Below are 27996 nucleotides of genomic sequence, written 5' to 3'. Positions count from 1 at the left end.
AGGCAGCCAGGGCCCTTGTAAAAGCCATCTGGGCAGCGTGTGTGTAGGTGTGTGTGTGTGTGTGTGTGTGTGTGTGAAAACATTGTGAGTGTCAGAATGTGGCTACGCTCACTAATAATCCAAATGGCTTCCTTTAAATCAGAATCATCTGCAGTCATTGCTATTGTTTGTGGTGTGCGTGCGCGCATGTGTGTGTGTGTTTGTGTGTGTGTGTGTGTGTGTGTGTGTGTACCACATGCATGTGTGTATAGTTGATGTCACAAGCTCACAACATTCTGCTCTCCTCCCCAATGGAGCTCCCAGCTGCAGGTCGTGCATAATTGTGTTTTAAAAATGAATAATGCTGAATTGTGATATAGAGAGGTATTAATTTAAAATTATGTGTATTATTTTGGATGTCCTTTGCAGTAGTGCACTGCATGATCCTGAGAGCTTACCACACTATAGAAAAATAATAGTCAACGGCACTGTCAAGCAACATTATCTTTGGAACGGCAGAAGTTTGATAAAGCTTTTGTAATGGATTGGCATTGGGCAAGTTTACCTGATGTTATAGTTTTCCAAAGTGTAATTAGTTTAAAAAAATTTCATAATTAGCATCAACTACTTCAATACGTTGCACAACTCTGTCACCCCATTATTTTTATGCAATATCCAGTTAGTGATGATGTAAGATGGATCGATATTGTTACGGTACCAAGTAGCTGAATTTCATCATACTTGTTACAGTAGCAGCAGATGAGGCCTACTTTTGAAATCCACATAAAACTGTGGTGCTAATAATAAAGTAAGGGCTTAGAGAATTAAATCAGCAAGCGTGCCAAATCAGCACACGTCTTGCCATGTTCGAGTAACTTGAAACAGGAAGCGCGCAAGCTGTGAAAAGGGACATGCAGTGAGTTTTCAGGCTGGGGTCTCATTAATGTAATGGCCTTTTGTTATTTACAGCCTCTTATTAAAAGCCTGGATGAATGTGTGTAGAATGACTGTGCATGCGTGTGCTAGTGTGTATTCCACCCTAAATGTTTTGTGTGCAGGTGACACGTTCAAAGTAAATGCATCAGTTTTACTGTTGTGGACCCTTTTTACAGGCCCGGCTTTATTATATGTATTTATGGCAATCAGTGAGGAGATATATTGGCTCATTACAGCCAAGCAGGTGCTGGCTAAATGGGGAGATATATGAACAGTACATCAGGGTCATACACACTGTGTCCCTTTTATTTTATTTAAAAACAATCTTTTTTTTAACATACGCCACCCTTCATATATACGTTAAGTATAGCACCTGGATTACTTATGATGATTGTTAACAGACCCTGGAGAACAAAGTAAGTAAAAATGTTTCAATATATATTGGGAGGAAAAAACACAGCTCTTTATTGGTGGGTGAAAACACACCGTTAGCAAACAGCTGTTTATGGGCGACAGGAACTAAAGTTTGACGATGCGGCTGAGTTTGTTTACATGTCCACACACACATACAAAAAAGTTTAACCCCACTATTATAAAACTGCTTATTTCCATACTAGTGAATATCCACAATATGGTGTATTCCTTACATTTGCAGGCTTGTTTGGCACAACTAAGACTTTTATGTCTCTCATAAGTGCGTTACCTGCTTGATGTTGTGTTTGTTTTAAGCAGCGGACAGATTATTTATTTCCACCTCCCAAAACAGTGCTCCATAACTCAGTGGACTCCAGCAAAGAATGAAATGTGTGGCTCGTTTGAGAAAGGAGAGTTATTCACTTCCTCAGTTTCAGAACACGGTGGTTCCGTTCTTCCGGGGACAAAAAAGAGCAAATACAAGATCATAGATTGTAAGAAAAAAAAAATCCTTGTTAGGCAGTGTAGAAAAAGTATACATTATGAGACATTGTCCGATGCTATTGTTATTTGTTATTTTGTATTATATTGTTCATCTATCTATACCTTTTGTTATGGCTTTATATGTATGTATATATACATGCATATCTTTTTACTTGATCTAATACAAATTTAAAAAATTAAATCAATTGAAATTAACAGTCAAATAAAAACTAAAACACAAAAAACAATGCAGCAATGGGTTCACAGTGCCACCTCAAGCATCCCATCAGATTGGCCTGTGATAGAACTAGATTACTCAGAACCACTCGAGGTCATACTTGCATGATTTCTTGGATTGCAATGCTATGCTGCGATGTGGTGTATTAATCAGTATTGCATTTGTCTATTCTGGTCTTTCTAATCAATTCCATATATGATAGTAGTACTGCATAGTTCCATCCATTTTCAACACCGCTTATCCTGGTTAGGGTCGCGGGGCGCTGGAGCTTATCCCAGCTGACTTCAGGCGAAAGGTGGACCACACCCTGAACTGGTCACCAGTCAGTCGTGGCGCACATATAGACACGGACACCACATATAGACACGGACAACCATCGTCACTAAGTGGGAACGGAACCCATGCTGCCCACACCGAAGTCAGGCGAGTGTACCACTACACCATCAGTGACCCTGCTACATAGTTGTTTATTATTATTATTAATGTGTATATCGTATTTTTTTTCTAAATTCAATTATTTGCCTTTTTAGGTTAAACTACATGTGTGCCTTAAAGAAAATATTTTATTGCTATTGAAGGTTGGCATTACTTTAGCAGATATTTATAAATTTATGAACATATCTTTACAGCAAAAAAAAAAAAAAAAAAAAAAAAGATCCATTGCAACTTTCTCATCCAGATAGTGGGAAAACTAAATATTAATTTCCTGAGCGCAAGCAGAGCAAGTAAATCCCTCAAAGGTAGTACGTGCATGCCAAGAATAATGTCAAATAATAATGAGTGGAGGAAGCCTGCATTCAACAGTCACACAACTTGACCTGCACTCTATCGACTGACATCGGAAGTGAAACATAAAATAGGGACAATTCCTGGAACTGGGCAAACACAAATAGGGAAGTAGTGCTGGCCACACATTTGAAAGCATGTAACGCTATCAATTATTTATTAACACCCGAATAAAGGAATACTTCCTTCAATAACATTTTCTTTCACGAGACAATGGACAACGGTGAGGAGAGAATAAAAGAGAGTCCTAAAAAGTTTGACATCACGAGTCTTGAAATCCAAAGCAGACAAGTTGTTTCCAATACGAGTATTATTATTTTTTTCCTCCCATTTTGCATGTCAGTTGCTGTTTGGCATCACCCCGAAATGGTCTTAACAAGCTCAAGTATCTCATTGCTTGGATTGCTGAAAAGGAGAGTGACAGAAAGGCTTCATCTTCTTGAAATGTCATTTGGAGAGAACTGGGACAAAATGAGACAAACTGTAGGAGGTGCACAGCATATTAAAGAGCAAAGGACTCATAGTCAAACTTTAAGGACCACTTATGCATCCATCCATCCATCCATCCCTTGTCTGAACCGCTTATCCTCACACAATGCAAAAAGCCTTTTCATACAAAATCGGACGAAGATTTGAAGCACTATTGTATTTGAACCAAACAATTTGCCAAAACCATCAAAAAGCATCATCACACTGGTTCAACTTTGCTGCAAATTGTCCCACAATTGATTTTATTTTATTTATTTATTGAATTTATTGATGTTAAATTATTGAACATTTTAAATGGTTTATTAAAATGTATTAAGGGTTGTGTTTAATTGGCCACTTTCTCCAAATTTTGAATAATGTTATTGTCATTTTTTTCTATTGAAGGGGTGAAAAAACAATTAAAATCAGATATTGGATTTTGGATGAAAAAAGTGAACATCTAAAACATCTTGTGACAACAAGGTGTTCATGTGTTTTGGTTAAAAAAATAAAAAAGCACTACCATGCTGAAATTGCCATCGTACTTAAGTAAGCTCTGTGTGCATGTGCAACCCCTTAATGACACACTTCTTAAACATGATATATATACTGTTCTGAATAAAAAAATTCTTACTAATTGAAAAATTGTTTTCCCAAATGAAATTTTCACATAACTATACGTAACTATGATAGCAACCCCCCATCTCAAAAACATGTTTTTTAAATCCTTTCAGTGACTTATCACATTAAGTCCTTCAAAATTCCGGTTAGAACGTCACAAAATGCATTTTTAGTGAGATATGACGCAAAACAAGCATCACGGCAAAGCATGCGCAAACCCCCACAGCAAAGCATGTTTTGCTGCTACACACACTTCACACATGGTGTCCATGCTATGTTGAACATTTGCCCCAAAAACACCTTATTTTGTCATATTTTCCAAAACTTGGAAACTTGGATTCCCAAAAAATGTGAGATGCCAAATAACGTTTTTTTGGTATGAAATCCGACAAAATGGTGAAGACTGTAAATTTCCTCAACGGCCTCTCTATGAAATCCGACAAAATGGTGAAGACTGTAAATTTCCTCAACGGCCTCTCTGTCTGCATACCTGTTGAGAGAAGCCAGGTTTTGTGAGTTTGGGTGTATTTGGTTCTGCTGCTGCCCAGTAGCATTAGCTGCAGCCAAAGAGACATACACGATGCTATAGGAGACGTGTGTCTCTCCTTCAAAGGGATTGCATAAATATCTGGCAATTCTCATCCCCACTTGGATAATTTCATGTGTGTGTGTTCTCTTGTGTTGTGTCCGTCAGTCTACTTGCGTGTACCTGAGCTCAACCTGGGACTGAGACTAGCCAGGACAGAAGGCCTAATAGAGCTTTTCTCATTCCCAAGTGGTGGTGAGAAGGAAACGGGCCATTTCATTGTTGTGTAAACCATTGTTTCATTTCCACACTTCTCCACGCTCCCGTTCTCCACTCTGTTATTGCTGTGGGTTCTGGCCCGTGTTCAAGTGTGAACACAGTCCAGCTATTGAGATCCCAGCTCACACCTTCTTGGTCAAAGGGAAGATTTTAGACAGTGTGAAACTGCTTCTTTCTTTACTGTCCCATACTTCATTTTTGTGCATTTTAGTTTTTTTTTGACAGGCGCCCCATCCCTTCATCTTAATTGTCACCCGAAGTCAGACTCTGGAGGGAGGGCCCCAATGGGCAGGTAATGGATCCTGCTTTGATGACCTGCCTGTAGAGGCCCACACAGCCAACCTTTAATTAAGAACGCTCATCTCCTCTTCCCAAAGTTAGGGGGGAGGAAATGGTAGAACAGACTTGGAGTATCAGAAAGTGTGTGTAGAAGAACCCTTCAGGCATATGGTTTGTGTTAGAACCAATGTTAAGAGTGTGTCAGTGGGTGGAGGGCCTGGGTGATGGCTATCAATCCACCCTTTAATGGATGACAGGATACAGTATATAGGGGCATGGCTGCATGGATAACCCACTAAGAAAAGCTAATGGCTAAACGAGTGCATTACATTGTTTTTCCTTACATATTATGTTACAATAATAACTGCTTAAAGGCCTGATTTTAGAGGGACGGCAACAGTATTTGAGATTAGGGATGTGATCTATCAACTACTAGCAGAGTACAGTCAAAATGTCATGAATGCTGTCACTCCTATTAAAACTAATACAATCTTAAGGCGATCGTGGAGGAGCACAATGATGGTAAAGAGCTCTAAATCAAAGTGTAGGAAAGCAGAACATAAGTGGAGAAAAGAATAAACTCCAAATTGACTATGAACTCTACAGACAGTCTTTGTAATTTTAACCAAGAGCTAGTCAGGGCAAGACAGTAACACTTTTCTGAAATCATCAGTAAGAACTTCAAGAATACTCACACTCTGTTTGCTGTGGTTGACAAGCTCACAACCCTCCCCCCTCCCAAATCAGATAGCTCCAGAACTACTAACAGCAGATAAATGCAATGAATTTGCTTATTTTAGTGAAAAAATACAATCCATAAGGTTAACTATGAGTACAAATCTGGAAAATGATACTACATCTGAAGCCACCCAGAAAAACTCTATTACCATGTCAGAATTTGATAGTTGACCAAAAAACTGTAGAGAAAACGGTTCAGCAGCTGAAACCACCAACGAGCTGTCTTGACTCTATACCATCTGACTTTTTCAAAGCTATTTTGAAGTCTGTGCTAGCTGATTTGCAGCAAATAATCAATTGCTCACTTCAGTCAGGCGAGTTTCCTAAAGCTCTTAAAGAAGCTGCCATTAAGCCGCTTCTAAAAAATAGAACGCTTCCATGTTACCAAGCTATAGACCATCTCAAATCTCCCTTTTAAAGCCAAAACTGTTGAGAAAGTTATTTTTAATCAACTCAGCAATTTTTTTTTAACTTAAATTGACTTTTTGGCAAATTTCAAGCAGGTTTTCAAACTCATCACAGTACAGAATCTGCTCTTATCAAAGTGCTGAATGATATAAGGTTAAATACTGACTCGAGAAGGGTGTCAATTCTGATCTTGTTGGATCTCAGTCCGGCTTTTAATATGGTAGATCATAATATACTGCTGAATAGGTTGGAAACGTGGGTAGGACTAAATGGAACAGTCCTTAAATGGTTCAGGTCCTACCTGGAGGAAAGGAGTTATTTTGTAACCATTGATAGTATTCAATCTCATCAAATGGCAATGACCTATGGGGTCCCTCAAGGGTCAGTTCTTGGACCCCTCCTGTTAAAGCCTGTATATGCTACCCGTGGGTCAAATTCTTCAGAAGTTTAATTTTGACTATCGTAGCTATGCAGATGACACACAGTTATATCTAGCAGTGTCTCCAGATGAGTGTCACTGTCTAAAAACAGAAAAACTGAATGACCGAAATGGTCTTCAATTAAACCACAACAAAACTGAGATAATTGTTTTTGGCAATAAAGAAAAGAGGATAGCTGTTAGTAAATACCTGGAGTCACTATCTTTAAAAACCAAAGACTAAGTCAGAAACCTTGGTGTTCTCATAGATTCCGACCTGACTTTCAACAGTCATATCAAATCAATTACTAAAAATGCCTTCTACCATCATATCCAGAGTGAAGGCTTGCATGTGCCAAGCAGACCAGGAGAAGCTCATCCATGCCTTTATCTCAAGTAGGCTTGACTATTGTAATGGTCTTCTGACTGGACTCCTAAAAAAGAGCATTAAACAGCTGCAACTCATTCACAATGCTGCAGCTCGAGTACTGACCAGAACAAAGAGGTCAATAGCATATTACTCCAAGTCTAAAGTCTTTACACTGGCTCCCAGTCAGCTTGAGAATAGATTTTAAAGTTCTGCTCCTGGTCTATAAATCACTAAATGGTGTAGGTTCTGAATACATGAAAGAAATGCTAATGGGATATAAACCCAGTTGGGCTCTGAAATCGACAGACTCAGGTCAAATATTGGAGCACAAAGTCCAAAGCAAACAAGGTGAAGCAGCATTTAGCTATTATGCTTCACACAAATGGAATAAGTTGCCAACAGTGACGTCAGCCCCAAGTGTGAATGTTTTTAAATCCAGGTTAAAATCTCTTCTTTTTTCTCATGCTTTTTAGAGCATTTCCACTTTTAAACGATATTTCTTATATTGTATGCTGTTTTAATTGTACTTTTTTTTCTATCTTTGTTTTAAATGTTTATAAGCAGTTGTTTTTCTTTGTTCTTTAAAATGCTTTTAATCAAGTAAAGCACATTGAGTTTCCTTGTGTATGAAATGCGCTGTATAAATACATTTGCTTTGCTTTTCTTTGCTCAGAGTAATTTAAACATTTGTTTCTTTGGAACCTGTCTCAACAGCATCCCCCAGCATCTCAAGCATGATTGGGAGTAATGCCCCCCCTGACCAGAACCTGAGTGGTGTTCTATTATTGGACTTCTGTGCTTGTCATGGATTCTTCATAACGATCACCATGTTGAGACATAAGGGTGTTTTGCCACCAGGACACCCTACGCCCCAGTTTGATGATCGACTTTTTGGTTGTGTCATTTGACTTACGGCCGCATGTCTTGGACAGGGGCGGAGCTGTCAACCTATCACCACCTGGTGGTGAGTTGGCTCCGTTGGTGGGGGAAAGATGCGGAGATGCCAGTCCGACATGACAGACCCAAACGTATTGTGAGGGTCTGTTGGGGGCGTCTGGCAGAGGCCCTGTCAGAAGGAGCTTCAACTCCCACCTCCGACAGAAGATGGGGGACATTGAGTCCCAGTGGACCATGTTCCGTGCCTCCATTGTTGAGGCAGCCGACCGGAGCTGTGGCTGTAAGGTTGTCGGTGCCTGTCGTGGCGCCAATCCTCAAACCTGTTGGTGGACGCCAGCGGTAAGGGATGCCGTCAAGCTGAAGAAGGAGTCCTATTATGCCTTTTTGGTCTGTGGGACTGCGAAAGCAGCTGATGGGCTGGCCAAGCGGAACGCAGCTTTGGTGGTCGCTGAGGCAAAAACTCGAGCATGGGAGGAGCTCGGTGAGGCCATGGAAAATGACTTCCGTACGGCTTACAGGAAATTTTGGTCCACCATCCGGCGTCTCAGGAGGGGGAAGCAGTGCACCATCAACACTGTATAGTGGGGACAGTGCACTGCTGACATATACTCAGGGCGTTGTGAGTCGGTGGGGCTGAAGACCTCCTAAATTCCACCGACACGCCTTCCCATGGGGAAGCAGAGTCTGGGCTTTCTGAGGTGGGTTCTTCTATCTCTGCCGTTGAGTTCAACGAGATGGTTAAAAAGCTCCTCGGTGGCAGGGCCCCAGGGGTGGAGGAGATTTGTCCTGATTTCCTAAAGGCTGCGGATGTTGTGTGTGTACAGTATCACTGCTCTAAAATCCCTTAAAAAAATTATTGCAAATAATAATAAAAAAAAATAATCTCTGCTATCACAAGGAAGCGGACGATGAACCACAGTATTGCAGTTAGAAATGAAAAGTTAACAATTTAAATGTACACTAAGTGCCCTTAAAAAATGTGACTTCGCTGGACAGCGGCGGTGTAGGTTCTGTTAATTGGGGAAAATGTGAGTGTCTGGATGCGTGTCTCCCCTTTTCTGGCAAACCTTCAGCTTTTCCCCAACTTTTTATGGCTCCCCATAAAACTACTGACAAGTACACAAACAACTAAAGCTATACAACTTTTGTGTGAACAGGTCCACAGTAAAAACCCGGAAAATTATTTTCAGGTTTCTCACACACACAAAAAAAAAAGATCAATCAGTCATTCATCAATAATTCATCTGCAGTCATAAGCAAACACTAAAGTCATGGTGAAAAAAAATGTGTAGGAGGGTGGATTTTGTGGGGGTGGGGGGTGTAGGACAGCGAGAGAGATAAATGGAGAGGAGGAGCAGCTGTTGACACAAGCCTTCTCTGTGTCATGCGAGAGATAACTGGGCTGCTCGTGTTTACACACAGTCGTGTCATCAATCACACACATATTGGTCTTCTCTCGCTCTTTCTCTGTCTCTCTTCCCTGTCACTCACAAGCACACACAAAATGATGGGGAAGGGGGATTACTAAGGAGTGACAACATATTGCCCTATTACTGCGACAAGCATTATCAGATAACATCCGATTCTTCACGGCTCATCTCTTTCTCACGCACAAACATGCACGCACACACACACACACTTGTCTGTTGTTGCCACAACAGACTGTGGACATTAATAGTTTGCTACTTGTCTTGTGGTACTCATGGCGAATTTTACTGAAATATAAATAATGTTATGCATGTTAATTATTCTGACTGTATGATGACAACTATATGCCACAATTTAGTTTCATTTGGGAGCAATTCAAAACAATTCTACAGCAAATTATTTAATTAAATCATCACTTGACTTTTATTAGACTTTTTGTAGCCATCATTGTTTGCGGTATGCAACTTAAATGTTTGTCATCTGATTAAATCATTATGGGCTCTATTTTCGTATCTGCGACGGGATGCAAATGCTGGGGGATCCTGATTTCCATGCAAGTGCAAGGCTCGCTCAGGGGCGTTATCATTGGGTGGCACCACCCCTATGAATTTGTTGACCACCCCACTCGCCGGTCAGTCACACATTGTAGATTGTAGTGTCAGTTATATTAATCGGCATAAAAAAAATTCCCCTACCCCGTCGCCGATAGGTTTGGCAGCAGAAAAACTCGATCCCCCCTGTTGACGATACGTGATAGGTTCCATGGCAAAAACTCCATCAGCACCCACCCCCCATCGATGATTGGTTGCGGCCACCCCACCACCCATCGAAGAATGCCTTTGGCCTCCCACCCCAAAATGTTTGGAGGCTCCCCTGGGCTTGCTGTGCGTGTATACCAATTTGGCAGACTGATCTGCGCCAAGCTGAGCGTTCCGGCACAGCAGAGGGAGTGTCCTTGGAGATATGCCTGACGGAGTGACAATTTGGTGGCAGAAAGGCAATCTAAATTTACTCCCGCTCAACCCACATCTAAGTCCTGGCGTAAGGTTGCCTGCTGGTCATTAATTATTTACTTGTCACTAGCGACAATAGAAAAGGAAAAAAGCTCACCAGCATACCAAGCAGCGGAAACGTTAACACAGACCAAAATGTTTCAATTGAAAGAGGGGTACGAATTGAACTGTAACTCCTGTTGGAAACATTGCTATAGACCAGAGGTGTCAACAAACACATTTTTGTTACGGGCCACATTGTAGTTACGATTTCCCTCAGAGGGCCGTTATGACTGTGAAACCATAAAAATCTTTCATCGCCTCATCATTTTATATTTATTTTTTGTCCTGTTCGGCTCTAACAGCCTAACAGCCGAATCACCTCATCATATAATTATAACCGAAATTTATAAACTAGTTTTGGAATCAGAAATCAAGGGTAATGGGTTTTTCAACTCTTGTTCATATTTGGTAACACAAAAATGCTTGCAATATCTCAACGTTATTTACAAAATATGACAATTTGAAATCTTGGTACAGATTTTAACAAGAATCATGGAAGTTGACACGCATGATTTGCCTTCGCGGGCCACATAAAATCATGTGGCAAGCCGGATCTGACCACCAGGCCTTGAGTTTGACACCTGTGCTATAGACTCAATAAGGGTGTTAATAAACAACAGACAAAAGGCACAGCCATACCTTCTTTCATTAAATTTCAAACTGCTTTAAGTGTCCAAAGGTCCATTAAAAACACAGCAGTAAGTAACAATGACTTTCACACTATAATTTGACTAATAATGCTGTCATTATAAGTTACTTCTTGGCCTTGTAAAAACCAAAGGGAACAAAAAAACAACAACTTTGGAGTGGTTCTATCCTCCCAGTGGTCACATTACAATTGAATGTATAATTTGACCGACTTACAACTGATTGAGAAGCTTTCCCTGAAGGAACTCAATCAGCAATAATTGCTACTTGGCTTGTGGTCTTCACGGGCGGCAATTTTACTGAAGTATAGGTATATTGTGAGGCTGATGGCTACAGTAACGACAAGCATTGACACCAAGTTTTTAAAAAATATTTCACTCCACTGCCAAATTAATAATACACTTTTTTAATGTTCAAAAGCATGAAAAAAAACATACACTGATCTGCTTCTTTGACTTGAAATTACTGATTGAAAAGAACCTTTAGCATTTTCACAGATTATGATGCAATGTATTTTTGTCTGGAAGCTGCTTTGATTGAAAATAAACTCAATAAAATCCATGTTAGGACTGGGAAAATGAATCAAATCACATGTGACGACGGAATCTGACTGGGCCTGATCAATAGCGCTGAAGATACTTATGTTGCTGCAGTTCATCACTATAACACTTGGCAGTCAGTAGCATAATTTTGGACTTTTAATTTTGAACTGCTTCCTCGCAGGTCTCGTTTTTGGCCGTATTTTAATGATACACAGTAGTTTAGCTCTCAATAACTGCACCAAATGATGACAATCATTCATGGTAACAGCTTCTTTATGAGTTTTCCTGATCAGTGTATCTGTCTTAACATGGACTTGTGAGCTTGTTAGTGGTACTAATTACTGCTAACAGCACAATGAATCTTTTTAGCCCAAAGAGGCGTATTCACAATGACCTCCCCTTGTGCTGGAGCTCAGTATTTAGGAGGTAAACATGTTGACTGCACCTCCACCCCGCCATGCCACCATCCATTTACTTGCCCACACATGGCAATTAGGGAGCCAGTTGCTAATTTGGGGTTGTGGTGCATATATGCAAATGGGAAGCAAACAAAAGAATTGGGTGATGGATGACAAGGCGGCGAACGCTCCATGAGGGGATACTTAGCATCACGCTGCTAATTAAAAAGCCATAGCATTGAAAGCACCGAGGTAACTCATTAGCTGCAGTCTAAATGAAACCACATGGTTGTGGTGTGTGCAAATGCTGAATAGGTTTAAAAGAAGGAAAACTACATTGAAAATGACACCAAGAAATGATTGATATGGGCTTTATGCTAAACTGAGAGGTCCACATGTGACAAATTAGCTCGGTTGCATGGGCCCTCTGTGCTATTACCCATTAGCTTAGCGCAAAAGGTGTAGCACCCTGAAGAAAGGTTACCATGAGCACGGCAATTAAAGCTATTACAGGATAAACAACAAGTTGGCTGATGGAGGTACTGTGAGAATGATTACAGAGGCAGAGTATTTTTGAGGTGGTTGACAAGCTGTATTGATCTATGGCAATACAGTGCAGCAATGTGAGAGTGGCACCCACTGAGCATCTGTGGTTTTGCTTGGAAATGAACAGATATGCACACACACTCATTTTAATGAATTCACGTGCATGCTGAATAATATACGTACATGTGTGTGCGATGCCTTTTCTCCACTGTCGATGGTGTTTTTTTCCCCCTCTGGCAATTCATTTCATCCCAGCATGCATCGTCACGGTCATTGCCCTGTTGCCCTTTGGAGAACGAAACCCTCTCCTAGCATTTACTTTATCATTTAACAATAAAGCCTCTCGACACATGCCTTTTTCCATTGAAGTGGACCGGGAAGAGAAAAGCAGCAAGGAAAAACGGCTGCTGTGGGATCAATGGTGCGAAAAATTGTTTTTATTGAATGCCTCACATATCCTGAAGACACAGATAAGAACATGGTGGCGAGAGGACTGTCGTGTATGTTTGCGTATAGGTGAGAATGGTTGGTTGGGTGCTCACATAAATGAGATTATTGATGTTACATGTCGAATTTAATGGCTAACGTTTAAGTGCGGGCTCGCTGATCTGACAAAAAGGAATTTGGATCATGACCTGAGATGTTCCTGTGTGTGTGTCTGTCTATGTATGTGTGTGTATGTATGTATTGGGGCAGTATGACCACTTATTCGAAGCTAAAGCTTAAAGATTTTAACTTTAAGGGCAGTATAATTCCCATCTAAATGGTAAAAGTGGTAAAACTCTAAAAACATGAGACAAAGTATGGATTAAATGTTCAGTCTATGTTCAGTCTGGGCAAGAGCAAGAACACAGTGCTGGAGGCCACCAGTGTTTCTGCATATAACACTTTACTACATATTGCTTCTGTTTAGCTTCTGTTTTATTCATCTATCACCTATACATTTAAAACATAATGGAATCAAAGAGTGGTTTTGCTCGAGAGGAGGAGCAGTTGGTTTGGAAAGTGTTTATTTACGGAATGACGTCGGTATTTACTGATCTGATATGCATATTATAGCGTTTCCAATTGTTTTGCATGTGAGTTTGAATGCAAAATTGTTTTGACGTTGGCACTGAGCTTAAAAAAATGCAAAGACAACATTTTTCAAATTTTGACTTGGTTATTGTTTTATAAACATATACTCTAACACTTCCTGAATTAAAACACACACATTGGACTATGTCACATTTGTAAAACAAGGTGTTAGAGTTACAGTCTATCCGATGATGTCATATTTTCTAATATTTTTCTCCACAGCGACTTTCCCCCTTAAGGTCAGACTTCGACTTGGGTCAAGACCGTAATTCAGTAAGTAATTCAGTGAGGCATTACAGAGCATGCTTTCACCTTTGGTGGATCCTAACCGACGTCAAACACTGACTCATGCATAGCCTCAACATCTAAATCCAAAGTATTTCCATTTTAAAGCCAAAAGATCCTTAATTCCATTTGATGGCATGGCTCCAGAAAAAAAATAGATAGCAATAAATAGATGAATGATGGCTCTGTGTGCGTTTGAATGTGTTTCTGTGTGTGTTTGGAGAAAGTAGTCCAATAGCTGATGGCTGTAAGTGCCGAGGTAAGTGATGTTCACAAACTTTGAGAAATGAGAGCTCATCTGCACTATGTGCGTGTGTGTGCCTTATGAAAGTGTGTGCACACGCACAAAGACACATTGAGTGGCCTCATGGCCAAGGAGAAGTTTGGGCTGCGTGATGGGAGTCAGAAATCTCATCTCATTCACAAAGCAAACATTCCAGCTTTGCCGTGCTTTTCAACGCTTTCAACAAATTTTGCTCATTTGCAGCGCACATCATCACAGCACTCTCCTGGAGGAAAAGCTCTCACTTATCCTTTCCCAAAAATTAACTTTTTCCATCGGAGTGGCCAAATGGACCCTAAGCTCTGTCATTATTTAAATGAATATCAAGATCCTCTCCTTTGGGTCCACTTGTCACACACAAAAAAATGGAATGCATTATTATTTGATGAAAATGATCATTTAAACACTTGCACGACTACTTCTTATTTCGATTCAATTAAAATGCAGTGAACACGTGTATGCATTGTTATATTTAAGGAAGTTGCCATAAAACTCACTGTGGCTCTAAAACTAAAATTACAATAATCGATTAACTGATTGTTCAAATTTGTGGATTGTGTGTATTTGCTTGTTGATTGATAAATTCTTAAAGCATTTGAGGTAAAGTGAATCAGTTTTGTTTCAGTCTCACCCAGTTTGCTTTCTAAAGAAAGCCATGGTCGAAGGGAAGTCGCGCTACATCCATGCAGACCTTCATGATGGCTCAACTCCTCTACGCAACGTTATTCTATCCTAAAACAACACTGGCATGGAAATGGGAGTTCATAAAATTCAGAGAGATTCTCCTATTCCAATAAAATATTGAAAATCAAAGCAATTCTCCCATTAATTGATTGTTAATTATACTCATAGCAGCTCAAGGACATTTAGTCAAATGCTCCCTTAGCCCGAAGTTATGTTAAGTTCATTGAAGACTCTAAATGGTCCAAGAATGTAAGTGTGAATGTTGTTTGTCTATACAGTATGTGCCCTGTTATTGTCTGGCAATCAGTCAATGGTGTAACCTGCTTCTCACTCAAAGTCAGCTGGGGTAGGCTTGAGATTACCTGAAAATGGATGGATGGATGGTTGGATAGATGGATATCCGGAGAAACTTTGTACAAAGCTCTTTACTTCCTTCATGATACTGCTGCAACATTAAGATGGCCGCATTCAATACGATCTAAAAGGAAGGCGAATGGCCTCGTGAACATATTTTCAAGTTTTTTTGGCTCCTGTGTCATTATCATTAACACAGAGCTTATGACATGAGGTCAAAGGGATCCAACCAGGCAGAAGGGGGCAGCATGGAATTCTAAAGAACAATTTTAAGCCATGATTGCTATTTAATTTGACAATATTCAGAGCCCACTCAGAACTCTCCTTGCCTCCCTCCTTTTGTTGTTTTCCTTCCATACCCCTCTAAGCGTGTGTTGCAAGTTGGGAATATATCTAAGACTGCGCTGCCACCTTATCAATCAACGGCATTGTGTGGACAGTGAAAATCAATGGTTCCACGCAGAGCTACCTGAGGTCTTGCACACTTCATCTGTCATGAGAGGTCGATATGTCAATGGGCACAACACATTTCAGTCAATCTTTGGGGTCTTAAGTTGTGCTGTTTCTATGGTTGATAATTCACACACTTGCAAATTTTGTGTGCAAGAGCAATTTTATGTTTATTTTAATCCCCCATAACTTTCCCTCCCTCACTCCACATCTCCAGGCACTCTGGCCGCTAACCTTCTCTGTTACGCTCACTTCAATGTGGGCTGCCTTATCAGATGCACAGATGGTTTGGAGTTTCAAATCGACTTCGCTCCCTACGATACTCCTTTCCTCCATGGGTATTCATACCTCCTTCCTGTGCTCAGAAAGTCAAGCTTCCCTTTAGAAAACGCTGTGCTCTTATCTGGGAGACCCCACGACCCCACAGTCATGGCAGCAGCCGTTGGGAGGCAAAGGACAACAGAGGTCCCTCGGGTGAAGGACAAGTGGACCGAAGGGTGTTTGTGTGTGTGTGTAGGTTATTTTTTTATATAATATTTAGGATCAACTATTTTTTGTAAGAATAGTGTGTAAAGAGACAAACTGAAATTGAGTTAACCATTTGTCCATTTACGGTGGTACTGTACATTAGACAATGCTAAGATGGACAGACATACAGGGCTTGTCTCAGGGTTGCTGATCCTGAGCTTACAGTATTTATAGAAATGATCATTCAGCAGGCACGCTATTATGTTACAGGAAAGAATGACATCACATCAAAACGAGTGGTACCGACACATGACTTTTGGCCCAAAAACATCTCTTCATTTGTCCCAATTTGGATATTCAAGGCCGGGGTCTGTAAGCTGATTATGGTAATGGGTTCATTGTTGCAGACGTAACTATCTGGCTGCGAGATATCAACTGGGGTTTTACTTTTCAGTTTATATTTGGACAATCAGTATATATCCCTCCAAGATGGAGCCAAGGAATAAATGCGATAGAAGAGAGAATAAATGCAGAGACAAGAGCACTTCAGAGTTCCACACAAGAAGGATTAATTAGAGCCTGAGACCTTCTTGCTGTTCACATTGTCCTTTTTGAACCCACGCTGCTAGTTGGAAGTCGAGTGCACTGATGGCCGAGCTAAAAGCCCGAGCCACTACTAACTCACCGGCCCGCACCCTCTTTTGAAGTCTCTGAGGAGTGAGGTTTTACCAAAATATATTCGCACAGCACAATCTGGCATCCGTTAAACTAGCAATGCATTTTTACCACAGTAACCCCAATCGTAATTCACCATTTTACATGCAGACACATTCCTTCATGATTTAATCAAATAATACTTTATCTTATCAAGACAGTTTGCAAAATGTTATGCTTCTGACTTCTAACAGTTTGGGTAAGGCCCTTTTCTGTTCCAGCATGATTATGTCCCAGTGCACAAAGAAAGGTAAATAATGGCATGCTTGAATGAGATTTGTGTGCGAGAACACCACCAAACACTTTTGGGATGAATCACAACAGTCTCATCTTAGTGCCATTCAATGCCTATTTGCATGCCCTTCAACCCGCTGTCTTTGCGTCCTTAAATTCACGTGAGCACAGCACCTCAGTGCGTCGCATAAGGGTGACATAGCACAGGTGGTAGAGTGGTCGTTTCCCAACCCCAAGGCTCTGAGTTTGATCCATTGCCTTTTTGACCACATCGACGTGTTCTTGAGAGAGATACTAAACCCCCAGTTGCTCCCGATTCTGTGTCATCAGTAGGTGAATGAGGAGACAGTGTTAAATCGCTTTGAATACCTTGAAGGTAGAAAAGTGCTACACAAGTGAAATCCCATATATCATTTACATACAGACTGGTAGGTGTGTCTGACCACATTAGACACTCAGATAACCAATTTGTCACCGCGGCATCCAGATCTGTCAGCCACCCGAGATGCCACAACTGATTATGCTGACACGTTTGTAAAGGGGCAATGGGGCTCCAAAAGATGCCTTAAGAGTGTGCATAGTGAGTTTACATTAGTTTAATCGGTAAACAAATTCATGGGATTAACACATTCACAGTGAACATCCAATTGTGGGCGACAGTAGCTACATTCTGGAAACAGAAACAAGTCTGCCCTTTCATCGAAACTAACCATTCTCAGTCTCCCCAGCTATTAGCCCCGGGGCCACAAGATATGCTGTTAATGGCTAAAATAAATGGCTCTCCAATCACGGAGGGCACATTGTGGAGGTTATCATCCTTGGTGTAGGGGGGAGAGAAACAATCTAATTCCTTCCACCTGTGTGTGTGTGTAAGTGTGTGTGTGTACGTGTGTATTAGAGAGAGAGAGAGAGAGCGAGAGAGACCCAATCTTCAGAGGCTGAAATGACAGATTTACTCGACCCCTTAAATGTGCCACACAGACCAGGCTGCTGATACTGTAAGTAAGGCCTTGTTAAAAACAACAGGAGGCCCCTCAGACTAGTGTGTGTCTGTGTGTATATATATATATATATATATATATATATACATCCAAGAAATATTTTTTCTAAAAATCATATATATATATAGGTGTTGCTTTTTACATAAATACAACACAGAAAAATCTAACAAAATAAAGTAAATAAAAATGATAACAACCGTGACCTGTAAAATACTGCATTATTTTTAATGTTAATCATACTACATATTTTTGATATTTTACTTTTACTTGTTTTATTCATTTTTTTTTTTTTTTACATTTTACTTTATTTTTGTGAAAGCAGCCTGTGGAGCAATATTTCCATCCATTGGGTATGATTTGTTTTCCATGTTAAAATTAGCAGTCCCACCAACACAGTCGCTGTCTACATACAGTTTTTCCTCCCAAGTCCACTTAATTCATTTCCTCACTTGTTGTAGGACCACCACATCGTCTCCTGCAAAGCCCACCTTGCGGCCTGCTTCGCATGCCTCGCACAAACATATAAACACGCAGACCTTTACAGCGCTCTTGCATGGCCGGTGTTCAACCAATACGTATATTGCATGAGTGAACCTGGCAGCACTCACAGCCAGGAAGGAAGCCGCACATTTAGGAGAGGTGGGAGGACGTGTGGAGGGAGGGTGAAGAAAAGGTGGAGGAGATTCTTAGCCTGTGCAGTGCATTATTAGGATATTAATTAAAAATAGCATATTCATTTTTTTCACTGTGACTAAGGGAGGGGGAAGTGTTTTCCCCCCAGATGTGTCCAGCCAGTGGTCAACATTTAGAATGAGAATTAATGCATGTACTGTATTATAAAGCTACCATATTTATTATCATACACTGTGAACATACATGTTCTTACATGTCTTTTCCTGTAGGAGATACTGAGATCATTTGAGAAACATTCAGTAAGTCTAGCTGTAAGACTGTATACGGCTAGACATGGAACACTGTGCAAGGACAACACATGCAAAATATTGTACAAAATAGCATTGCATTTATTTATTTTTTTAACATTGAAATCCCAGTTCCTATAGACACGATGGATGACTGGTTACAGCGTCTGCCTCACAGTTCTGGGGATCGGGGTTCAATCCCCGGCCCCGCCTGTGTGCAGTTTGCATGTTCTCCCCGGGCACTCCGGTTTCCTCCCACATCCCAAAAACATGCATGGTAGGTTAATTGACAACTCTAAATTGCCCGTAGGTGTGAATGTGAGTGTGAATGGTTGTTAGGTTTGTATGTGCCCTGCGATTGGCTAGCAACCAGTTCAGGGTGTACCCCGCCTCCCGCCCGATGATAGCTGGGATAGGCTCCAGCACGCCCGCGACCCTAGTGAGGCGAAGCTGCTCAGAAAATGGATTGATGGATCCCAGTTCCTAGTTGCCTTTTTCAGCCACTATGGACCAACCAGACTCAGTGCAGTGAAAACATACCTTCATTGTCATTCATCTGCTTAAAACTTCACATTCATAATCTAAGAATGTTGGCACTTGGTATATTAAAACAAAGTAAGTGCGATCAGCTTTCATATCAGAGCGGGGACAGGGCCCTGTACAATCGAGCTAGAAACCAGCTGACTAAAGAAATTAACATTGCAAAGAGGAACTATGCAGCAAAGTTGGAAAAACAGTTTAGTGCTAACGACTCTAAATCAGTCTGGCATGCATTCCAATCGCTGACCAATTACAAGCGACGATGCCCCCAAGCTGAGAACAATAGCACACTAGCCAACGACTCGAATACCTTCTACTGCAGATTTAAAACGGACACTTTCACACCCCACACCCATCCGGCCGCACCCCCGACCACAATCACACCTCTGACTTGTGCGTTAACCATCCATGAACAGGATGTGAGACGCATCTTCAAACAACAAAAGATTAACAAAGCGGCAGGTCCAGACCATGTGTCCCCATCCTGCCTCAAAGTCTGCGCGGACCAGCTCACTCCAGTCTTCACACAGATCTTCAATAGATCTCTGGAACTGTGAGAAGTACCATCTTGTTTCAAACGCTCCACTATCATTCCAGTCCCCAAGAAACCTGCAATCTCGGGTCTAAATGACTAGAGGCCTGTCGCCTTGACATCTGTGGTCATGAAGTCCTTTGAACATCTCGTGCTGGACCACCTCAAGAGCGTCACAGGTCCCCTGCTGGACCCCCTGCAGTTTGCCTGCGGATGATGCAGTCAACATGGCACTGCACTTCATCCGAGAACACCTCGACAGTGCAGGGACCTACGCGAGGATCCTGTTCGTGGACTTCAGCTCAGCGTTCAACACCATCATTCCTGAACTCCTTTCATCAAAGCTTCTCCAGCTCAGCGTCTCACCTGACATCTGCCAGTGGATTTACAGCTTAACGACAGGAAGCGGAGCGGCTGGAGCTGTGGTGCGGCCGACACAACCTGGAGCTGAACACGCTCAAGACTGTACAGATGATCATGGACTTAAGGAGGCATCCTTCGCCACAGCTGCCTCTCACGTTGTCCAGCTGCTTTGTGTCAATCGTCGAGACCTTTAAGTTCCTGGGAATTACTTAATTAATAGCACGGCCTGCCACCGGAGCTGCTGAGGCAGTTCTACACACGGTCATCGAATCAGTCCTGTGTTCTTCCATCACAGTCTGGTTTGGTGCTGCTACAAAAAAGGACAAACTCCGACTGCAACGGACTATCAAAACTGCTGAAAACTGAGGGCTTGCACGCTGCCAGAACTAAGACGAGCGTGCAAAATCCTCTCGGACCCTCCACATCCCGGTCACCGGCTCTTCCGGCTCCTTCCCTCAGGTAGGCGCTACCGATCAATGCAAACTAGAACTAGCAGACATTTCAACAGCTTCTTCCCTCTTGCGATCAACTTCTTAAACTAAACACCTAACCTACAATTCCATTACAACATGCTGGCAATTTTTTGACTTGAGTTCGTTGTCACATTTATTATATTTTTATACATTCAATTATCAATTATACATTACTCGTGCACTCAGTGTAGTTGTCTCGCCACGCTGCACTATTTGCATATCTGTCGTTGACCAATACTGGCCACTCATGCCAGAGTAGCATCTGCTCCATTTGCACATTGATTGAGGAGTATCTGCAACATTTGCACAATCAACATTGTCCCAGATTATCGCACTAGTCGTCACTTTAAACCGCATACACTCCTTGAAGTCTCGGTGCCCTTTGCACAATGGTCATTGCACCGGACTATTGCAATATTAGTCATTCGAACTGCTCTAAGTGCTAGAGGACTCTGCATCTTTTTGCACAATTGTCAAAAGAATAATAATAATAAAAAATATGATAACTAGCAACCCTTTACTGCTCAATGACTGTTTTTTTTTTGTCAATGTCTTTATGTCTCAAAAGTTAGAGACAGCAGCAGTTGTCGTACTAGAGCGGCTCCAACTACCAGAGACAAATTCCTTGTGTGTTTTTTGGACATACTATGCAAATAAAGATGATTCTGATTTTGACCATTTGTGCTCATAAAACGTCCAAATTGTCATAAATTTGATGTACTAGGTTGTCTCCAGACTGCAACAGTACACAACCACAAAGCACAGCCACATACAGAGCAGTACATGCTGTATATTGAGTGTTATACTTTTATATCGCAGCAATTGCAGTGATTGCGAAGAGCAGGCCCCTCCTGGAAGCCGTCACCTTATCGCGGTGGAGGGGTTTGTGTGTCCCAATGATCCTAGGAGCTAAGTTGTCTGGGGATGTACGCCCCCGGTAGGGTCACCCATGGCAAACAGGTCCTAGGTGAGGGACCAGACAAAGTACGGCTAAAAGACCCCTATGATGAAAACTATTAATGTATCTAGGTTTCCCTTGCCCGGACACGGGTCACCGGGGCCCCCCTCTGGAGCCAGGCCTGGAGGTAGGGCTCAAAGGCGAGCGCCTGGTGGCCGGGCCTAGACCCATGGGGCCCGGCCGGGCACAGCCCGAAAGGGTACGTGGGTCTGGGATGAGAATCAGCACCTCCAAATCTGAGATCATGGTCCTCCGTCGGAAAAGGGTGGCGTGCCCTCTCCAGGTCGGGGATGAGATCCTGCCCCAAGTGGAGGAGTTCAAGTATCTTGGGGTCTTGTTCACAAGTGACGGAAAAATGGAACGGGAGATCGACAGTCGGATCGGTGCAGCGTCTCCAGTAATGCGGACTTTGTATCGAGCCGTTGTGGTAAAGAAGGAGCTCAGCCAAAAGGCGAAGCTCTCGATTTACCGGTCAATCTACGTTCCTACCCTCACCTATGGTCACGAGCTGTGGGTCATGACCGAAAGAACAAGATCCCGGATACAAGCGGCCAAAATGAGATTCCTCCGCAGGGTGTCCGGGCTCTCCCTTAGAGATAAGGTGAGAAGCTCGGTCATCTGGGAGGATCTCAGAGTAGAGCCGCTGCTCCTCCACGTCGAGAGGAGCCAGATGAGGTGGCTGGGGCATCTGATTCGGATGCCTCCCTGACGCCTCCCTGGTGAGGTGTTCTGGGCACGTCCCACTGGACGTAGACCCCATGGACGACCCAGGACACGCTGGAGAGACTATGTCCTTCGGCTGGCCTCGGAACGCCTCAGGATTCCCCCGGAAGAGCTGGATGAAGTGGCTGGGGAGCGGGAAGTCTGGGCTTCCCTGCTAAAGCTACTGCCCCCGCGACCCGACCTCGGATAAGCGGTAGAAAATGGATGGATTGATGGAAATTAGGGGTATGTGGCTCTTGAGCTGGTTAGAGGCACAATGAATGCACATTTTTTACTCCATTCTTCTTTGAATTTCCAATTTTCACTCTACTTTTCTTTTAGAAGCGCCCTTTTCATGCAGCTGAGGCCCCTACAGCTGGCAAAGTGCCAACAATATGCCAACTGCTCCAAAAACAAAAGTGAAAGTTAAAAATTGTACTCAAGAATAAGTGAACTGTTCGTGATGTAGCAACAGGCTGTCTGGGTCACTCAACAGCATTGACGTGCTGACCCAACCAAAACACATAATGAAGAAATACAGGCACTTACACACTGCACACCGTTTTTGTGGCGCTTACCTCGTGTGTGTGTGTGTGTGTGTGGTGTGTGTGTGTGTGTGTATGAGTGTGTGCTAGACTCAGCCGCACGGTGCTGTGCTGTTGTGCCGCGGCAGCACATGCATGATTCATGGGTTGGTCAGCGTCACAGTGTAAAAAGGCCTTAACAGTTGGGGAGACACAAATAGGCAGTTGGTGTGCCTGATAAGGCCTTCTACTGAGAGCCACTGGTGTCGAGCATCATCTTGAGTGTGTATGCATGCATGGATCTTCTGCCCCTTTCTTGAAATAACTTTTAAAACAACGAATTTGTGGAGAGTAGTGGCCAGCAAAATTGCACTTGCAAATAAAAATACTCACGCTTCGGCTTAGCCAAACATACACACTACTGATGATGACATGATGATAGATGACAACTTAGTGCTAAAATATCCATGTGAGTGGAATTACAATGATGAGCCAACAAGGCTATGAGAGGAGGAGAAGATGATTCATATTGTCTGGTGAATCGGTAGCTCGAAATGATAGAAACACAAGCCTTAATCCCTGAGGTGGACTTTCCTCCTTGGAAAAAAGAACAGAGCTCACTCTTATCTGTGTGGTCCACTGGATCAACTTACTTGCTGTCCCGCTCTGCCCCGACTATACTTGTTTCTGTGTTCGTGTGTGTTCGCGTGTGTGTGTGTGTGTGTGTGTGTGTGAAGTCTGAGCTCCCTCATCAAGATGCCCCCTTAACCTTTGATGAGCCTCCCTCCCTGGGAATGATATGTAATTCTGGGTTTAAAAAAAAAAAAAAAAAAGAATATTGAGGACTATTTATCGATTTTCTTTTTGTGACCTTTGAACTTTCTTTCTACCGCTTCCACAATACTCCTCGTGCATGTTTGCTGAGGTAACATGTGAGGTAAGGGGATACTCGGTGGCTGCTATCACTTTACACCCGCTGCCGTCTGCAGAATAGCGTGTTTGTCCTCGACTAGCTTTGCTAAGTTTTTCCCACCCAGAGTACACGGTGGCAACCTCGCACTTTGCTTAAAGCGCGCATTCTCTAGACTCGATTATTTTCCTACAGGTTACTTCTGCCTAACACGCGTGAGTGGTTGTGTGTTTGGATTAATTACCAGGGCTGGCATGTCTGTTTGTGTGCGAGGAGGTGCGAACGCGAGGTTGGGTTTATTGAAAGCCGCCATCCCCATAAACATACAAGCACTGACAAGATTCTCCAAAAAGGAGGAACAAGGTGTCATGGGAGATATTGGAGAAAATAATCATCTGGGTTCAGAGGTGGTGAGGAGAGGGAGCGTGTGGACGAGTTGAGAAAACAACACGAGAGGAAAATAAACGGCAGGTGTTTGAGGAGGTTTAGAGTTGCGCTCGCAAAAGTGGGAAATGGCGGTGGAATTCCAGATTCTTGGGAAAAGACTGGTGTCTGGGTTACTTTGGAGCACTACGGCAGACGGAAAGAAATAATGCAAACCTTTCTCTATTGTTATGCTACTCTGCCCCTTTTTGCTTGTAAAAACATGGTGAAGGCTAATTCAATAAACATCTCCCGCTTGAACAAGAATGGGCTCACTCCGACTGCAGTCTCGGAACTCGGAAGAAATCCTTCCTCCCAAACAGGTCAAGGCTGGGTGGTGTAAAAATGAAGTGGTTTTGGCTTGTGCAGAGCGAAGCATATGACACGAGCCCTGCAAATGGCAGCCGTACAGGAGGGAGGTCTCTCCCTGCCTCCTCATTTGGGGAAATTATGGTGATAAAGAGCAGAAGAAGCCAGATCTGCATCTTATTCCGCAATACGAACGACACATGCACATGTGGATAGCTATTTTCTCGTACCCTGGAGCTAGGGTCAAGCACAGTCTGTTTAGGGAAGCTTGTCGACCTCTGATTTGGTCTTAATTTTCTAATCCATTGTTGTTGCAAACAACAAGGGAAAGCTCTCAATGTATTCTCATGTGACGTCATGTATATCATGATGGCTGGAGCCCTTAAGTTCAGTGTCACTTTTGATGTGTATTTTTCTGAGAAATTTGGTTGTATTCCAAATACTGTACTGTACCCTTTACGGCAGAGTTGAGTGGCCTTCTTTGACTACACTTCGTTTCTCACACTCGTACATTTCTATATACAAAGCCATTTTGGTTCGTCCTTCCCCAATATGTTGCTACACCATTAGAAGCCAGAATACTTATCATTTGACGTTCCTAAATTTTTTAGTTGCTTCATGTTCCAAAAGTTTACACTGAATTAGGCAAGCATTCATTTATGCTCCCGCTGCTTGGAATTCACTTCAGAGCACATTAAAACTGAAGGAACTAGTTTTGCTTGGAACTTTCAAAAATAGTGTGAGTGACATGGCAGCAACTTCATAACGCTTCTGCTCGTTTTAATTGAGAGTCACATTATTTATCTGTATTTCTCCTGAATACTATGCATTTTTTTTTAGCCTATTTCATTACTGGGTGTATGTTTTCAGTATAATTTGTTGAAACTCAGTGTTTTAAGCTGCTGTCTCAAGGCAAGCTTCCCATGAAAAAGAGATTCTTGTGTTTCAGCGGGACTGACCTGGTTAAATAAAGGCAAAATAAAATAAAATTTAAAAAAGTACAACCTCCGTGACTTTCAACTTTAGATATTCTGTTGTGCATCTTTTTAAAATGCCCAATTCAATGACCATTGAACACATGAAAAAAATGTAGAACGGTCTTCAAACTTAGTGTACTCAAGAACACAGATTAAAATAGGAGTAACTCAGAAACCACAGATTCTTTGGAGAGAAAATTCCTTAAAATTCCCACAGGCGACGTATGTAGAAGAAAAAAAGTCACTTCCCTGCAGCCACGGTTGTTAAAGCCACAAAACGGCTGCAGTACCTGCTCCCCCAGACTGAAAATACGAGTGCGCCAAAGATAAACCTTTTATTCTGGCCACGAGGCAAAACCTTATTTTTTCCCTCTTTAGAACAGCCACCAAAATATAGCATTAGTACTGGAGTATCATGTCCAACAGCTGTGTGTGAGACTTCGAGAGGGACTGGCATTTCTGTGGTGGACCTTTAAACAAGCGCCAAGTGGAACCAAGGCAGGCTTGGAGGTGGAATTTCGGGTCCAACCACCAGCTTCCTCCTCATACAGTTGTTATTGACAAATCACTTCTGGCAAGTGCTATGGACAATAAGGAGCTACAAGGAGTTCCTGGCCAAACAGATTCATTCATTGTAACACAAAGATGAGAAGGCAGTGGCCAGCGCTTCTGCAGGAACATTCAGAATCTGGCCTTGCATCTCCCCATTTTTTAGGAGGTCAGAGTGTGTGTGTGTGTGTGTGTGTGTGTGTGTGTGTGTGTGTGTGTGTGCGTGCGTGCGTACGTACGTGTGTGCATGTGCGTTCCAGGCCCTTGTCCAGAAACACTGTAGTACAAGTGTTCCCACTACAAGATTAGATTCTTTAGGCTCACTTCCAATTAGTATTGGCAGTTAATACTTTCAACATTTGGCCCCATTAACCACAGCCCCTCGCCACCACCCCACCTCTTTTCTCTCTCTTAGTTTAGGAAAGGAGGCACATTTACATGAGAGTCACAATGTAAAGGGGCGTGATGTAGTTCTCCTCAGATTGAGAGACAAGTGGACACAGATAGAGGGAAACACACTCTGTCAGATGGGAATAATAAACTGACATTTTTAGAATGGAGAACAATTTCAACGTTGAAATTATTGTCTGCATATTTTACCAGCTGGTGGTTTTCTGGGAATTCGCACTTGCTGGGAATTCTGCAATGTGTAACAGTATATTAACAGAAACAATTCTGGCCATCAGCTTTTCCCATCAAGAAAGCCAAGAAAAAGAAAATACCGATGATTAGATGAAATTGTTACCACAATAACATCACAGGATATCGAATATGTATGTGACAACCAAAATACAATGTATATCGTCGCAGTCGGGAGAGATCCTCGCATCTCAACTACTTTTCAGGAAATAAAAAAAAACTGCATGTTGCTTGTGTTACCGAGCACTGCATCATTAAAGTTGGTATTAAACCTCATATTGGTATCATATAGTGTTGCGCAGCAACATCAACACAACACCACTCCAAATGCTAAGAAATTGCACTTTTATTACGGTGTCATTGATTAAAGTGGTATGACACGTCGTCATGTCGGCAGCGCCAGCCGTCCACATCCAAGTCTGTCCTCACGCCGACAAAAAGCAAACAACTGTGGTTACAGAGTCTTCCCCAAACACTTTATCAAAGGGCTTAGCACCATGAGTGATGCAGTAAATAAAATGATGAGCTGACTATGCAGTTTAATAGAATTTAATCTACATTCACTTATCTTCATGGCTGACCAGTTCCTTTTGCACCAAAGCAATAAAGTGATGCTTTTTTTTTTAAACAAAACGGGCTTACTCAAATTATCTAGTCTATTTTCACTTGCTATTGTCTAAAAAACATCCAGACTTTCAATCTTGAGGCAAATTAATGCCACATTGCTCCTGCAGAGTGAGGGGGAGGTGGTATTTTTCAACACTGAAACAGTTGAGTGTTCAAGAAAGTTACCGGTAAGTTTTAAGTTTCAACACTTTAAATTGGCTAATAGTGCGTGAAAAAAAAACATATGGCGTGGAACAGACCAATAGTACTGTAGCTACACAGTTAAATCTTAAATTGACCATGTTTGGACATCGGAGGGTTCCGCCCAACAGCGACGATACACAAGTGAAATCTCTCTCTTATGTCCTATCCTATTTTACAGTGGTTACGGAAAGTTTTCAGACCCCCTTAAATGTTTTACTCTTTGTTATATTGTAGCCATTTACTAAAATCATTTCAGTAATTTTTTTTTTCCTCATTAATGTACATACAGCACCCCATATTGACAGAAAAAAACGGAATTGTTGAAACTTTTGCAGATTTATTAATAAAGAAAAACTGAAA

At 42.1% G+C, this 27996-nt stretch overlaps 1 protein-coding gene across 2 annotated transcripts in view; it reads right to left on the bottom strand.

Annotated features, from left to right (window-relative positions):
* The window catches only part of prdm16 (PR domain containing 16), a 229936-nt gene that overhangs the window by 41744 nt on the left and 160196 nt on the right, over window positions 1–27996 (bottom strand). The gene's annotated exons all lie outside the window — the stretch shown is intronic.

The sequence above is a fragment of the Phycodurus eques genome, chromosome 1 (genome assembly GCF_024500275.1).
Source record: "Phycodurus eques isolate BA_2022a chromosome 1, UOR_Pequ_1.1, whole genome shotgun sequence".
Taxonomy (NCBI): domain Eukaryota; kingdom Metazoa; phylum Chordata; class Actinopteri; order Syngnathiformes; family Syngnathidae; genus Phycodurus; species Phycodurus eques.
Note: the sequence above shows the minus strand (reverse complement) of the source record. Positions and strands in the feature narration are given on the sequence as shown.